The sequence below is a fragment of the Eumetopias jubatus genome, unplaced genomic scaffold, assembly GCF_037043125.1.
Source record: "Eumetopias jubatus isolate StellerSeaLion01/CBP00866 unplaced genomic scaffold, mEumJub1_p1.0 scaffold_16, whole genome shotgun sequence".
Taxonomy (NCBI): Eukaryota; Metazoa; Chordata; class Mammalia; order Carnivora; family Otariidae; genus Eumetopias; species Eumetopias jubatus.
In genome coordinates this window covers 92489643-92504019 of record NW_028274822.1, presented here as the reverse complement: position 1 = coordinate 92504019, position 14377 = coordinate 92489643, and positions in this window count along the sequence as shown.

The following is a 14377-nucleotide window of genomic DNA, read 5'->3' as shown; positions in this document are numbered from 1 at the left end:
GTCTGGGGTGGGGCCCGAGGACCCCCTGCCTCTGCAGCTGCTCCCGGGTCTGAGAGCCCCAGGCCCCGGGCCCCAGTCTGTGCGGCGAGGGCTCCAGGAGGGCAGGGGTCTGTGTCCTGGATGCTCCACCCCACCCCTGGGGCAGGGACAGCGCCCAGCTCGGGGCGGACCCTCACTTAGCGCGTGTGGACAGACTGAACACACAGGGCGGGAGGCGCCCCTTCCCTCTGCCGGCCCCTGGGCTCTGACCCAGGAGCCCTGATCGTGGGGCTGCAGCGTGCAGCCGGGCAGACGAGCCCTGGACGGGGACGCCCCGGCACGGGAGCCCCTGGGAGGAGGCAGCCCTCGGAGAAGCCTGGCCCCCAGCCCGCGGTGGGGTCCCTCAGGAGGGGTCTTCGTCTGTGATGACGCAGGACGTGCTGACGGGTCACCCCTCCCTGAGCAGTTGGCAGAGGGTCCGTGGTTTGAAGTCAGACTCAAATGGGAGCCTCCGTGGGCCTCAGGTGTGTTTGATGGACTGATTGTCAGGCACGGAGGCTTGTTTCTGATTCAGGACCCCAGGTCCACCCCCGCCCCCCAGTCCCTCTGTCACACGTGGGGGAAGGGCAGGGAGGAAGCCCAGGGAGCCCTGTCCACAGGGCCGCCCCCCTTGGCCTCACCCCGCGTCAGGACCGGGACCTGGGGGCTGGGGTCTGGGCGGGGCAGGTGCTCGGGGGGTGGAGTCTGCTCCCTGTGCTGGCTGGTGGGCAGATGCAGAGATGGCAGGACACAGTCCAGTTCCCAGGAGGGGCCCGAGCCTCCAGACCCTGCTGGGAGTCACACCTGTTCCTTGCGGGACAATCCATCCACCTGGAGGCTGTGGCGGGAGGGGATCCCAGCACCCGCTCCCAGTTGCTCACGGTGCTGCCAGGGCAGCATAGAGGCTGGGACCATGTGGGCTCTGTTGACCAGGCTACACTTTCTCCTGCTTGTAAGAGTCCTCGCAGCGGTGGGGAGAGGGGGCCTGGGGAGGGTTCTCAGGTGAGGTTCCCAGAACACCCTTGGGTGCGTGACCTGGAGCCCTCGCGGTGCACCTGAGCTTCATGCCTCAGGAACTGATTCTCCCAGCAGGCGGGGGGGGGGTTGTCTCCCACCTACCTCCTGCCCAGTGCTGCCCACGAGAGTCTCCACCGCATGGGGGGCTCGGGGGGAGCTCTACTTGCGGTTGCAGAAGAGACCCCAACTGGCTGAGGATCTTTATTTAAATAATTCAATAGGAAGCATAAAAATCAAGCTGGACATATTTCTGCTTAAGGACAATGCATGTAAAGACTTTGGGTTATTTATTCCCTTAGTTTCTCCTCAAATGCAACCATAAATCCATATTATTGAATTTTTAATGTATATTAATTTCTAAAATGAAACGTTTCTGATTTTCCTGGAAGGGCAAGGGAGGGAAGCAGAGTGCCTTTCTCAGGCTCTGGAGGCCCTGACTCCGGGGCAGGTCCTGGATACTCTGAGCCCCCAGGCAGCACCACCAGCTGCGTGGTCTGGGGGTCTTTAGAGGAAGGAGCCAGGCAAGGAGACGGTGGCAGAGATGCCCCCACTGGTCACCTTGGATCCACGGGCCAGGCTCACTGAAGCAGGGGCTTGAGCTCCAAGCCTCAGGGGCCCCTCTGGGCATCAGGGGTGCAGCAGGCTGGGGGCGGGTCACAAGATGTAGGAGTGAGTCTGGCCTGGGGGAGGCCCGCGCTCCTGAGCAAGAGAGTCCAGCAGGGCCGGGGGCTCAGGAGGAATGAGGTGAGCAGCCAGCTCCGGCCTCCATCAGCCGGCCTGGAAACTGCGCGGTCCTCCCAGCCCAGCCTTGCTCCCTGGCCCTGGACCACGTGGCTCCTGGAGGCGCCTTCTCCCGTGGTCTGGCTGGGCTGTGGAACCCGGAGAGCGTCAGCCTGTCCTGCAGCCTGGCCCGTAATTATCAGGCACTTAGGGACGAGGTGGGGCAGGAACCGCGTGCCTGCCTCCGCGCGGGGCTCTCCCGCCCAGCAGCATCCTCAGCAGGGCCTGATCTGTTCCCCCAGAACAGGTTGCCCTGGGGGTGTTGACTGAGCCCCCCCCCCGCCTTGGCCTCCAGGACACTGGTCTGAGGCTCCAGGTGGCTCCAGTGGGGGTTTGGGGCTGCCCAGGGGGATGAGCAGGGGGTCCCCGTGCAGGGACCCAGGTCCCCTCACTGGGCAGGCAGCACCAGGTCACCAGGGGAGGCAGCTGAGGGCGGAGGTTGGGGCTGCCACCCCCAGGAGGTGTGATTGGCTCTGTCCTTGCGCCTGTCTGCCCCTCAGTGTTCCCGCCTGCGAAGTGGGGGTCATAACTATTTCCCCGAAATGAGACAAGGCAGGTGCGATGAGCACCTGGCACAAGGTGTGCTCATTCAAACACACAGTCGAACCCAAAATGAGGCTCAGGCCGTGCCCCCGATCATGTCTGCTCAGCAGGTAGCTGAGCTCCTGACTGTAAGGACGCATTCACCCTGCAAATGGAGAGTCGGGCGCCGTCCACCATGCTGACCTGTGTGCGGCTGGAAGCCTCCCGCTGTGTGGGGATCCGCAGTCGATCCCGGGAAAGACAGGGTGACAAGGCGGCTGGCGTGCACGAGGAACTTCACGGGTTTACCTGCACAGGCTGCCTGCGGGGCCACCCCTTCCAGCCGGCAGAGCGGGGAGGACAAGGGAGCTTTGGCGGCGGTGCAGAGGGGGCCTGGGTCGGGACACCCCAAGGGCCCCAGCGCTCTGGGCTCTTTCCTGCTAGCAGACGCTGGGTGCAGTGTCCGGGCATGCGCAAAGCCGGCCGGCCACACGGCCACACTGCCGCTTCGGCTGTGTTTAGAGCAGTTAGACGTGTAAACGCCGGCATCTGGCAACAGTGGGCCAGAGCTAGAGGCCGGCGCGCGGTGGGGGGTGTGGGGGGGGGTGACGCCGGCACGCAGGCGCCGTCAGCTCAGTGCGTGAGCGCCGTGGCACGTGGGTGTCCATGCGCTCCCCGGGGCTTGGGGAAGCGCACCTGCCGCTGCTCCTTTGTGTCCGTCACTGCCAGTGCCAAGTGCTTCGTCCTCGGGGATGGGGGACGGCCGCGTGGGGTGGCGTCTGCAGGACGTCTGCTGGGGCGGTGGTGATTCCCTGGAGCCAGGCGTGCCCCAGAATGAGAGGGCCCTGTGCTGCTGCCGTGTTCGGAGGCAGGAAGGGGACCTCAGGGTGGCACCGCGTGCTGACCCTGTAAGGGGGACTGCAGTGACCTTACCCGCCCCAGGAGTATAAGCCAGGGCCCCCGTCCACCCAGGGCAGTTACTGATGGCGCCGTCTGCACCCCAGCCTGCTAACCCGGAGTCTCTGCATGTGCAGCGAGACCCCAGCCCTTCCCTTGCAGGGCGGGGAGGTGGGCAGTGCGGGGTCCAGCTTGGTTAGGAAGGGAAGTAAGCTGTCTCACCTCCCTCCCAGAAGCCCCCTTGCGTTTGTTCATGTTGGTTGACACATCCAGTCACCGTTTTGTGATCAGAGACTGGAAAGAAAAATGCAGACCATAAATTCCCTTTTTGAGCAGAGTGCCCCTGAAACCTAATTGGCACTCTGTCGCCTCAAAAGGCAGAAATTGGTGTCAGGAATGAGGCAGAACCCCGCGACTGTGTGGGGGTGGGGGACTCGGGAGTCCTGGCTCATCTGGACTGTGCGGGTGGCCACAGTGGTACCTGTGATCAGGAGAGTTCGACAGGGAAGCTTGCGGGACTCTGGCAAAGCGTGAGCACGTCCCGCTGGCCTGACCAAGCACTGCGGAAGACCTCGCCCAGAGCTGTAGTGCCGGACCAGAGCGGGGACTCCCACCCCGTGCATGGCCTGGGCCTCCCATTTCTGGGGCCAGGTGCATGTGTGAAGGGCTTGCCACGTGGAACGGCAGTGTGCAGGGACCTCCCCACCGCGGCGGTGGGGATTGAGGGTGCCCACCGGCGCACTTTGGGGGAGTGGCCGCTGAGAAGGATGTATCCGAGGACCTGGGGGACAGACGCTCAGGGGTGGACCCAGTGTCACGTGCCCACCGTCTGACCCCACCCTCCTGGGTGCCCATGAACAAGCCAGCCTGGCCAGGGCACTTCCCTGAGCACTTGGCCTTTAGCCGAGAACTCCTCGTCTCAGGCTGAGCCCATCATTAAGTGGAGAGGACATCAGGGCGGGGTGGAGCTGCAGAGAGGTCTGGTCGTCTTCAGAACCAGGCAAGCATGTGGTGGGGAGTCGAGGGGAGTCAGGCCGACTGTTGCTGACACCCTCCCTTCTCACGACTCCTCCATCATTAAGCGTTCCTGGTTTTCCTCCCGTCCCCTGCCCCCTCGCCAGCCAGCCGCCTCCTTCCAGCATCATGTAAATGCTGAAGCCCCTCAGCTGTGACACCTGCCCCCTTCTGTCTCTGTACATTCTTGCTCAGTGCTCTACTCCAGTGTAGTCAGCTTTTCTGGAAAGGATGGGAATGTTTTAGGCTTTGTGGGCAGTAGTCTCGGTGGCAATCCCTCAGCTGCCTGCCATTGTAGAAGCAAGCAGCCATTGACAGCATGTAAATGAGCAGATGCTACTGTGTGCCAATAAAACTTTATTCACAAAAACAGGCAACCAGTCAGATTCACCCTGTGGGCATAGTGTGCTGACCCCTGATCCACACCTGTGGCCATGAGTATCACGTCTATCACGGGCTTCTGTGTCTCCCCCTCGGAGCCCGTGATCATGTGTCCCGTGGACTACTTGATGTCCTCCCCAGGACCTCACGTAGCAGTGATAACACTATTGGACACTTGCTTATACTAAACACGTTGCTTAAGCTATTTTTTTTTTTCCAAAGATTCCATCCATTTATTTGACAGAGAGAGACACAGCGAGAGAGGGAACACAAGCAGGGGGAGAGGCAGAGGGAGAAGCAGGCTTCCCGCGGAGCAGGGAGCCCGATGCGGGGCTCGATCCCAGGACCCTGGGACCATGACCTGAGCCGAAGGCAGACGCCCAACGACTGAGCCACCCAGGCTCCCCATGCTTAAGCTATTTAATTCCCTGGCTCACCGAGTCTAGCCATTGTCCACTCTTCTGTACCTACTCTCTGAAATCATCTCCCCACCCTGCGCCGCTGCTGCTTCCCCCAAAGACTCGCTGGGCCCCCTTGCTGGTGCCAAGTTTCTTGTGCCTGAAGTCTGGGAGTTGCCTTGATTCTTCTCTTCCACTTTCTCCACATCTACCCAACATCACATGCTGTCACATCCACTTCTGGAATATTTGCCACATCTTTCCATACTCCCCAGTCCAAGCCACCGTCACCTGGCATGTAGACAACTCTCATGCCCCCTGATGGTTTTCTGCTGTGTGTGGCACGTATGGCAGCTGGCTTGCAGGCATCTCCGCACACGGCGGGGTGACTAGTAAAGATTCGGGGGTGGTTCAGGGCCCAGTCATCACGGTGAAATGGACAGATTGACCCTCCCTTTTTTTTTTCTTTTTGGTTTAGCAATGAATAGTATATTTCAAAACATTTTAAAGGAACAGTTCTACTTCTAGTTATTTACTAGAAAACTCACACAGAATGAAAGCCACAGTTGATACCAAGCGTTTGCAATGAGGCAGACACTGTTGTAAGATACTTGAGGTGTACCGTAACTTAATCTCACAGTGGCCCCAAAATGCAGGTGCCATCACCTGTTTAATGTGAACACAGCACAGCTGAGAAACTGTGCATTGACCTGTTCTTTTTTTCTAATTTTTCATTGTAAAATGTATATAACATAAAAGTTACTATCTTAACCATTTAAGTGCACAGTTCGGTGGCCTGAAGACCATTCACACTGTTGCACACCCACAACCATCCATCTCCAGGACTCTCTCTTTCTTGCAAATGGAAACACTGTCCCCACTGAACACCAACTCCCTATGACCCTCTCCCCTGGCCGGGGCCCTGCCATTCTTCTTCCTTATCCCCCTCCCCCCCCTTCCCTAGGCGTCTGCTCTGACCTTTAGACCCTCCCTGTTCCAGCAGGTGTGTCTCACTGACCTGAGATGCATCCTTAACATCCCAGGTGTGTTAACTGAGAACTGTTACCTCTAATGCCCCAGGTGTGCTTACATGGACTTGGGAGGTCTCCAGTGTACGTCTACATTGCCCTGGGATGTCTCCCTAATTCCCCAGGTGTGTCTGCATTATCTGGGATATCTCCCTAATTCCCAGCTGTGTCAACATGGTCCTTGGTTATCTCAAAATTTCTCTAAATTGTAATGATTTGGAACTCATTCCTAATTCCCAAGGCATGTCTATGTGGATTTGAGATTTGTCCCTAACAACCAGGTGTGTCTACACTGACTGTTGTCTGCCTAATTCCCCCAGGTGTGTTTGTTATTACCTGTGATGTCTACTTACACCGCAGGTGAGTTTATACTGACCCAGGAAGTCTAATTCCCCGGATGTGTCAACTCTGACTTGGTCTGTCTCTCTAATTCCCTGGCTATGTATAAGCTAACCAGGAAGGTCTCCCCAATTCCCCACCTGTGTCTGCACTGATCTGGGTCGAATCCTAAATTAGCACTGGTATTCACTCACCTCTGTTGTCTCTTTGCTTCAGCAGATGTGTCTAGACCGGCATGGGATGTCTGTCCACTTACCCAGGTTTGTCTATTTCGTCCTGAAAGGTCTCTCTAGTACCCATGCTGTGTCTATAAATACCTAGAATATTCTCCCCATTTCCCATCTGTGTCTACCCTGACTTGGGATGGCTACCTGATTCTGCAGGTGTATCTATACCACCTGAACGTCTAACACACCTGGTGGAACTCTTGTGACCTTGTGTGTCTCCTAAATGCTCAGGATGAGTCTAGAATAACCAGGGTATCTCCCGGAGTTCCAGTTGTATCTGCCGCAGCCTGGGGGGTCTCCTGAATGACCCGAGTGTGTCTGCCCTGATGTGGTTTGTCTCTCTCAATCCCCAGGTGTTTCTACGCTGACCAGCCTTTGCCCTAATTCTCCAGGTGTGTAGCTCTGACCTGAAGTTTCCCAAGGGCTCTTCCCTGTCCTTGGATGTCCCCATGATTTACCCTATGTTTTGCTGACTTGGAAGGTCTCATTAATTCCCTAGATGTGTCTACAATGACATGGAGGCCTTCCTAATTCCCCAGGTATGCATGGAGTGAACATGGGTGTCTCTTTAACTCCCCAGGTAGGTCGTACCTGATGTGGTTTGCATCCATAATACCCTAGGTTTGTGTCTAAACTGACTTTGGTTGTTTTTCTGATTCCACAGTTATGTTTACCCTCACCTGGGATAGCACCTTAATCCTCCAGGTGTATCTACTCTGAGCTGGTATTCCCTGTAGAATTAGATATCAAGGTGTCTTTCTGTCTTTAGATTTCTCCATAATTTTCCCTGTGTTTCTTTTAAACATTTTTTAACGATTTATTTATGTATTAGAGTGTGTGTGTGAGGGGAGGGGCAGAGGAAGAGGGGGAGAGAGAATCCCAAGCAGATTCCCTGCTGAGCATGGAGCTTGACACGGGGCTTGATCTCAAGACCCTGAGACTATGACCTGAGCCAAAACCAAGAGTTGGACACGTAACCAACTGAGTCACCCAGGTGCCCCAACTCTGTGTTTCTACACTGATTTGGGATGTCCCCCTATTTCCCCAGATGTGTCTACACTGATATAGGATGTCTCACATATTCCCTGGTATGCCTGCTCTTACTTGGATGTCTAACTCCTCAGGTGTAACTACAATGACCGGAGATGTCTCCATAATAACCCAGGCATGTCTACTCTGGCCTTTGATGTCCCAGTAGTACCCAAGGTGTGTCTAACCTGACTTTGGAGGTCTCCCTATTCCCAGGTGTGTCTAAACTGTCCTGGGAGTCTCCCTAATTCATCAGATGTATGTACACTGACCTGGGATATTCCTTATTCCCCAGGTGTGTCTACTCTGACCTGTGATGCCTAGTATCTTAGTGTTTACTCTTATATTGGATAGCTCCCTAATTCCATGAGTCTATGTACAATGACCTTTGGTGTCACCTTATTTTGCAGGTTTTTCTGCTCTAACCTGGGATGTCATACTTCCCTAGGGGTGTCTACCCTGATCTTGGATGATTCTCTAACTCGCCATATGTGTCTAACCTTACCTAGGATGTCTCCCTAATACCATAGGGGTCTCTACCCTGACCTGGTAGGTCTCCCATATTCCCTAGGTTAGTCTACACTGATGTGAATGTCTACTTTCCCAGGTGCACCATCACTAGCCTGCAATTTCTCCATAATATCTAAGTTGTGTCCAGCATGAACTTGGATATCTCCCTAATTATACTCACCTTTGATATTTCCCATATAATTCTCCGGGTATGTGTACGCTGACTTGGGATGTCTCTCTAAATCGAGTGATGTGTGTACACTGTGTTGGGGTGTCTCCCTTATTCCCTATGTCTGTAGTCTACTATGTGAGGTGTCCCTGAATTCCAAGTCTACAGTGGCCGGAGTTGTCTCCCTAGTCGCGCAGGTGCTTCTCCAGTGACTTCGGAAATTCCAGTAATTCCCCAAGTGTGTCTTTACTCACTGGATGTACCTTGAATTCCCTAGGTTTTTTTTTTTTTTTAAGATTTTATTTATTTATTTGAGAGAGAGAATGAGAGAGAGAGAGCATGAGAGGGGGGAGGGTCTGAGGGAGAAGCAGACTCCCCGCCGAGCAGGGAGCCCGATGCGGGACTCGATCCCGGGACTCCAGGGTCATGACCTGAGCCGAAGGCAGTCGCCCAACCGACTGAGCCACCCAGGCGCCCACCCTACGTTTGTCTTACCCTGACCAGAGAGATCTCCCTGGTTTCCCCAGCATGGAGAAGGTGGTCTAGGATGTCTCATTATTGCCAAGGTGTGTCTACACTGACCTGGACACTTCCCCTAAGTTCCCAGGAGTCAACCTAAGACGTGGGAATTTTCCCTGAGGAGCTAGGTGTGTATACAGTGACCTGGGTTGTCTACTGCCCCAGCGTGTGTACTCTGACCTCGGTGTCCCCCTGCTTCACCAGGTATGTGTAGACTTACTGGATATACCATTCCTATTCCCCAGGTATGTCTAAATTGTACCGGGATGTCTCCCTCCTTCCCAAGTTATGTCTTTTTAACCTGTGATGTCTTTATAAATCTCAGTTTTGTCTACCCCAATCTTGGATGTATCTCGAATTCCACTGGTGTGTATACACCGATCTGTGAAGTCTCCTTCCTTCTGGGAATATACCCGTATTTCCCCAGATGTGTCTAATCTTACCTGGGATTTCCCTATAATTGCTTAGATGTGTCTACCATGAGCATGACTCTCTCCCTATTCCTGAGGTGTGTCCACACTGACCTGAGATGTATCTACTTCCTCAGGAGTGTCTATTACAAACTGTTTCATATCCCTCATTCCCTGTGTGTATCTACATTGATCTGGAAAGCCACCTAATAACCTCGATGTGTTCACTCTAAACTAGAATATTCTCTCTAGTTCCTCAGGTATGTTTACTCTAACCTCTAGCATGATGGTCTCCCAAACCCCAGGTATGTCTACACGGTCCTGGGATGTCTACAAAATTCCTGAGATGTCTCTAATCTGACCTAGTGTTTCTCCCAAATAACCCAAGTGTGGGTACTTTGATTTGGGATGTTTCCCCAAATCCCCAGGTTTGTCTATACAGGCCTGGGATGTTTCCCTAATTGTTCAGACACTGGTCATCTTTTTACCCTTGTGTGTTACACACCCAGGTGTGTCTTTACTGACCTGGAAATTCTAATTCCCCAGCTGTTTCTACACTTACTATAGGTCTCCCAAATAACCAGGGGTGTCTTTGACCTAGGATGTCTCCCTCATCATCAGTTGTGCCTACTCTGATCTGGATTGTGTCACTAATTCCCCATTCTACATTGACCTGGGATGTGTTGCTCATTTCCCAGATGGGTCTTCAATAACCTTGGATATCCTCTTAATTCCACAGCTATGTCTACACTGACCTGGGATCTTTCCCCAGGTGTTTCTGCCCTGACTTGGAATTTTTTATTCATTCACCAAGTGTGTCTGCCCTAAACTTAAATATCTCTGGAAGTTCCTAGGTGTAGCTTCTCTGATGTGGTATATCCCCTTGTAGGCCACCTGTGTCCACACTAACTTGCATGAATTCCTAATTCCCAGATGTTTCTATTATGACTTAGGATGTCACCCTAATTCCTCAAGTGTGTCTGCTCTGACCTGGTTTGTCTCCCTAATTCCCTAGGTATATACAAACTGACCTGGGACATGTCACTAATTCCTAAGGTGTGTGTCCATGGACCTGGGATATGTCATTAAAACAGGAATTTATCTTTGCTGCTATGGAGTTTCCCTATTTTCTCTGTCATCCCTAAATGTCTCCTTAATTTCACAGGTGTGACTATTCGGTGTCTTCCCAATTCCTGAGATGCATCTAACCTGACTTGGATTGTTTCACGAATTCCTCAGATGTGTCTACCAAAAATGGCATGTTTTCCTAATATACCAGGTATGTCTACACTGAACAAGGATGTCTTCTTAATTCCCTAGGTGTTTCAACCCTGATCTAATAGAACTCCATAGATTCCCAGGTATGTCTACCTCAACATTGGAGGTTTGGGGTTTAAAAAAATTACTGGGATATAACTGACATACAGCATTAAGTTTTAACACGTTGAGTTGATACATTTATGTATTGCGATGTGATCACCACTGTAGCATTAATACATCTATCTCATCCCATAATTATGTCTTTTTGGGGGGTGAGAACAATTAAAATCTAGTCTCTCAGCAACTTTGATGCTTATAGTACAGTACCATTGCCTATAAACACTACCTGTGTGCTCAATCTCCAGAGCTTGTTTATCTATTAGTTGCAAGTTTGTACCGTGAAACATCATCTCCCAATTCCCCCACCCCCAGCCACTGGCAACCATTTTACTGTTTTTACAAGTCTGACTTCTTAAGATTCCACATATGAGATTATACAGTATTTATCTTTCTCTGGTTTATTTCACTTAGTATAATGTCCTCAAGGTCCATCCCTGATGTACAAACATCAGGATTTCCTTCTTTCTCACGGCTGAATAATACTCTATTGTGTATACACACCACATCTTCTTATCCACTCATTTGTTAGTGAACACTTAAGTGGTTTACATATCTTGGCTATTGTGAATACTACACTAAGCATGGGGGTACAGATCTCTTTTCAATATCCTGTTTTCATTTCCTTTGGATCTATACCTGGAAATGGGACTTCTGGATCATGTAATTGGTCTATTTTTAATTTTTAAAGGAGCCTCCATATTTTCCACAGGGGCTGAACATCCCACCAGCAGTGCACATGGTTCCTATTTCTGCACATCCTCACCAGCACTTGTTTGTTCCTTGTCATCTTGGTAACAGCTGTTCTAGCAGGTGTGAAGTGCTAGCTCATTGTGATTTTGATTTGTATTTCCTTGATTATTAGTAACGTTGAGTATCTTTTCATGTACCTGTTGACCATTTGGAAAAATGTCTGTTGGTTCCTCTGTCCGTTTTTTTTAATCAAATGTTTGGGTTTATTACTGAGTTGTACGTTCTTTATATATTTTTTTATTTTAATCCTTTACCCAACACATGGTTTGCAAATGTTTTCTCCCATTCCATAGGTTGCCTTTACATTTTTTTAAAATTGTTTTTCCTTTGCTGTGCAGAAGCTGGTTAGTTTGATGTCCCACTGGTGTTTTGCTTTCGTTGTGCTTTTGCTGTCCTATCCAAAAAAGTCATTGCCAAGATCAACATCAAGGATCATCTTCCCTATGTTTTCTTTTAGGAGTCCTGTGGCATCGGGCTTTATGTTTAAGTCCTTAATCTATTTCCAGTTAATTTTTGTGAGTTGAGTGCTGTAAGATAAGGGTTCAGTTTTCCCAACACCATTTGTTGAAGAGACTGTCCTTTCCCCATTAGGTGTTTCTGGCTCCCTTGTCAAATATTAGTTGATCATACGTTTGTGGGTTTATTTCAGGGTTCTCTATTTTGTTCCATTGGTTTTTGTGTCTGTTTTTATGCCAGTACCACACTGTTTTCATTACTATAGTTTTGTGGTATAGTTTGAAATCAGGCAGTGTGGTGCCTCTGGATTTGTTCTTTTTATCAGGATTGTTCTATTTGGGTTGTTCTTTGGGGGAGGCTCCATATACATTTTAGGATTGTTTTTTCTGTTCCTGTGAAAAATGCCATTGGAAATTTGATAGGGGTTACACTGAGTCTGTAGATGGCTTTGTGTAGTGGGGCCATTTTAACAATATCAGTTCTTCCCATCCATGAACATAGGACATCTTTGCATTTGTGTCTTACTCAGTTTCTCTCATCAAGCTCCTGTAGTTTTCATTATGCAGCTCTCTCCCCTCGTTGGTTAAATTTATTCCTATTTTATTTTTGATGCTGTTGTGAATGAGATCATTTTCTTTTTCAGATGTTTCATTGGTAGTATATAGAGACAGACTGATTTCTGTGTGCTGATTTTGTATCCTGAAACTACTTAATTCATTGACTAGTTCTAACATTTTTTGTTGGCATCTTTAGATTTTCTATGTATAAGATCATATCGGGTACCAATAATGACAGTTTTACTTCTTCCTTTCCAATTTGGATACCTTTTATTTCTTTGTCTTGCCTGATTGCTCTGGCTGGGACTTCCAGTGCTGTGGGTTGAAAAGGAGTGGTGAGAGTGTGCCCCCTTGTCTTGTTCCTGATCTTAATGGTGAAAGGATGAAAGTATTTCCTCTGGGCATGATGTTAGCTGTGGGCTTGTTTCTATCACCTTTATTATGTTTAGGTGTGTTCCTGCTGTATACAACTTAACAGTTTTTATCAGGAAAGGATGTTGTGTTTTTTTTTTTTTAAAGATTTTATTTATTTATTTGAGAGAAAGAGAGAATGAGAGATAGAGAGCACGAGAGGGAAGAGGGTCAGAGGGAGAAGCAGACTCCCTGCCGAGCAGGGAGCCCGATGCGGGACTCGATCCCAGGACTCGAGGATCATGACCTGAGCCGAAGGCAGTCGCTTAACAAACTGAGCCACCCAGGCACCCAGGATGTTGTATTTTGTTGAATGCTTGTTCTGAATCAATTGAGATGATATTAACTTTTTATCTGGTAATGTGGTATATCACATTTATTGATTCATGTATATTAAACCATCCCTGCATCCCAGGGATAAATCTCAGTTGCTCATGGTGTTATAACCCTTTTTATGTATTGAATTTGATTTACTAATATTTTGTCAACAATTTTGTGTCTAAATCAGAGATACTGGTCTATAGTTTCCTTGTAGTGTCCCTATCTTGCTTTGGTATCAGGGTCATGCTTGCCTTGTAAAATAACTTTGGAAGTGTTCCCTCCTCTTCAGGTTTTTGGAATATCTTGAGAAGAATCAGCACTAATTCTTTAAATGTCTGGTAGAATTCATCAGTGATGCCACCTGTTCCTGGGGTTTTCTGTGTGGAGAGGTTTTTGGTTGTTGATTCACTCTCCTTACTGTTAGCCTGTTCAAATTTTCTATTTCTTCCTGATCCAGACTGGATAGTAGTTTCTGATGATCTTTGGATCTCTGTTGTATCAGTTGTAATGTCTCCTCTTTCATTTCTGACTTACTTTGAGTCTTCTTTTTTCTTAGTCTAGCTAAAGGTTGTCAAGTTTATCTTTTCAGAAACCCAGCTCTTAGTGTCGTTGATCTTGTCTATTGTTTTTCTGGTCTCTATTTCATTTACTTCAGCTCTGATCTTGGAGAATTTATTTCCTTATGCTAACTTTGGGTTTAGTTCTTATTTTTCTAGTTCCTTGAAGTGTAAAGTTAGTCTATTTGAGGCCTTTTATTTTCTTAACATATGCCCTTATTCCTCTAAACTTCCCTCTTAAAACTGCTTTACAGCATCCCATATCCATTTTCATTTGTTTCCAGATATTTTTTAAATTTTCTTTTGATTTCTTCTTTGCCCCGTTGGTTGTTCAGGGATGTGATGTTCGGTTTACACATCTGTAGATTTTCCAGCTTTACTCTTCTTGTTGATTTCCAGCCTCATACCATTTCAGTGAAAAAAGATACTTGGTATGATTTCAGTCTTCTTAAATTTGCTAAGACTTGTTTTGTGGACTGTCTTGTGATCTATCCTGGAGAATGTTCTGTGTGCATTTGAGAGAACATGCTTTCTGTTGCTGTAGATAGAATATTCTGTGAGTGTCTGTTAGGTCCTTTTGTCTAATGTATGTTTCAAGTTCAAGGTCTCCTTGTTGATTTTCTGTCTGGATGATCTATCCATTGCTGATTGTGGGTCATTAAAGTCCCCTAATAGCATTATATTGTT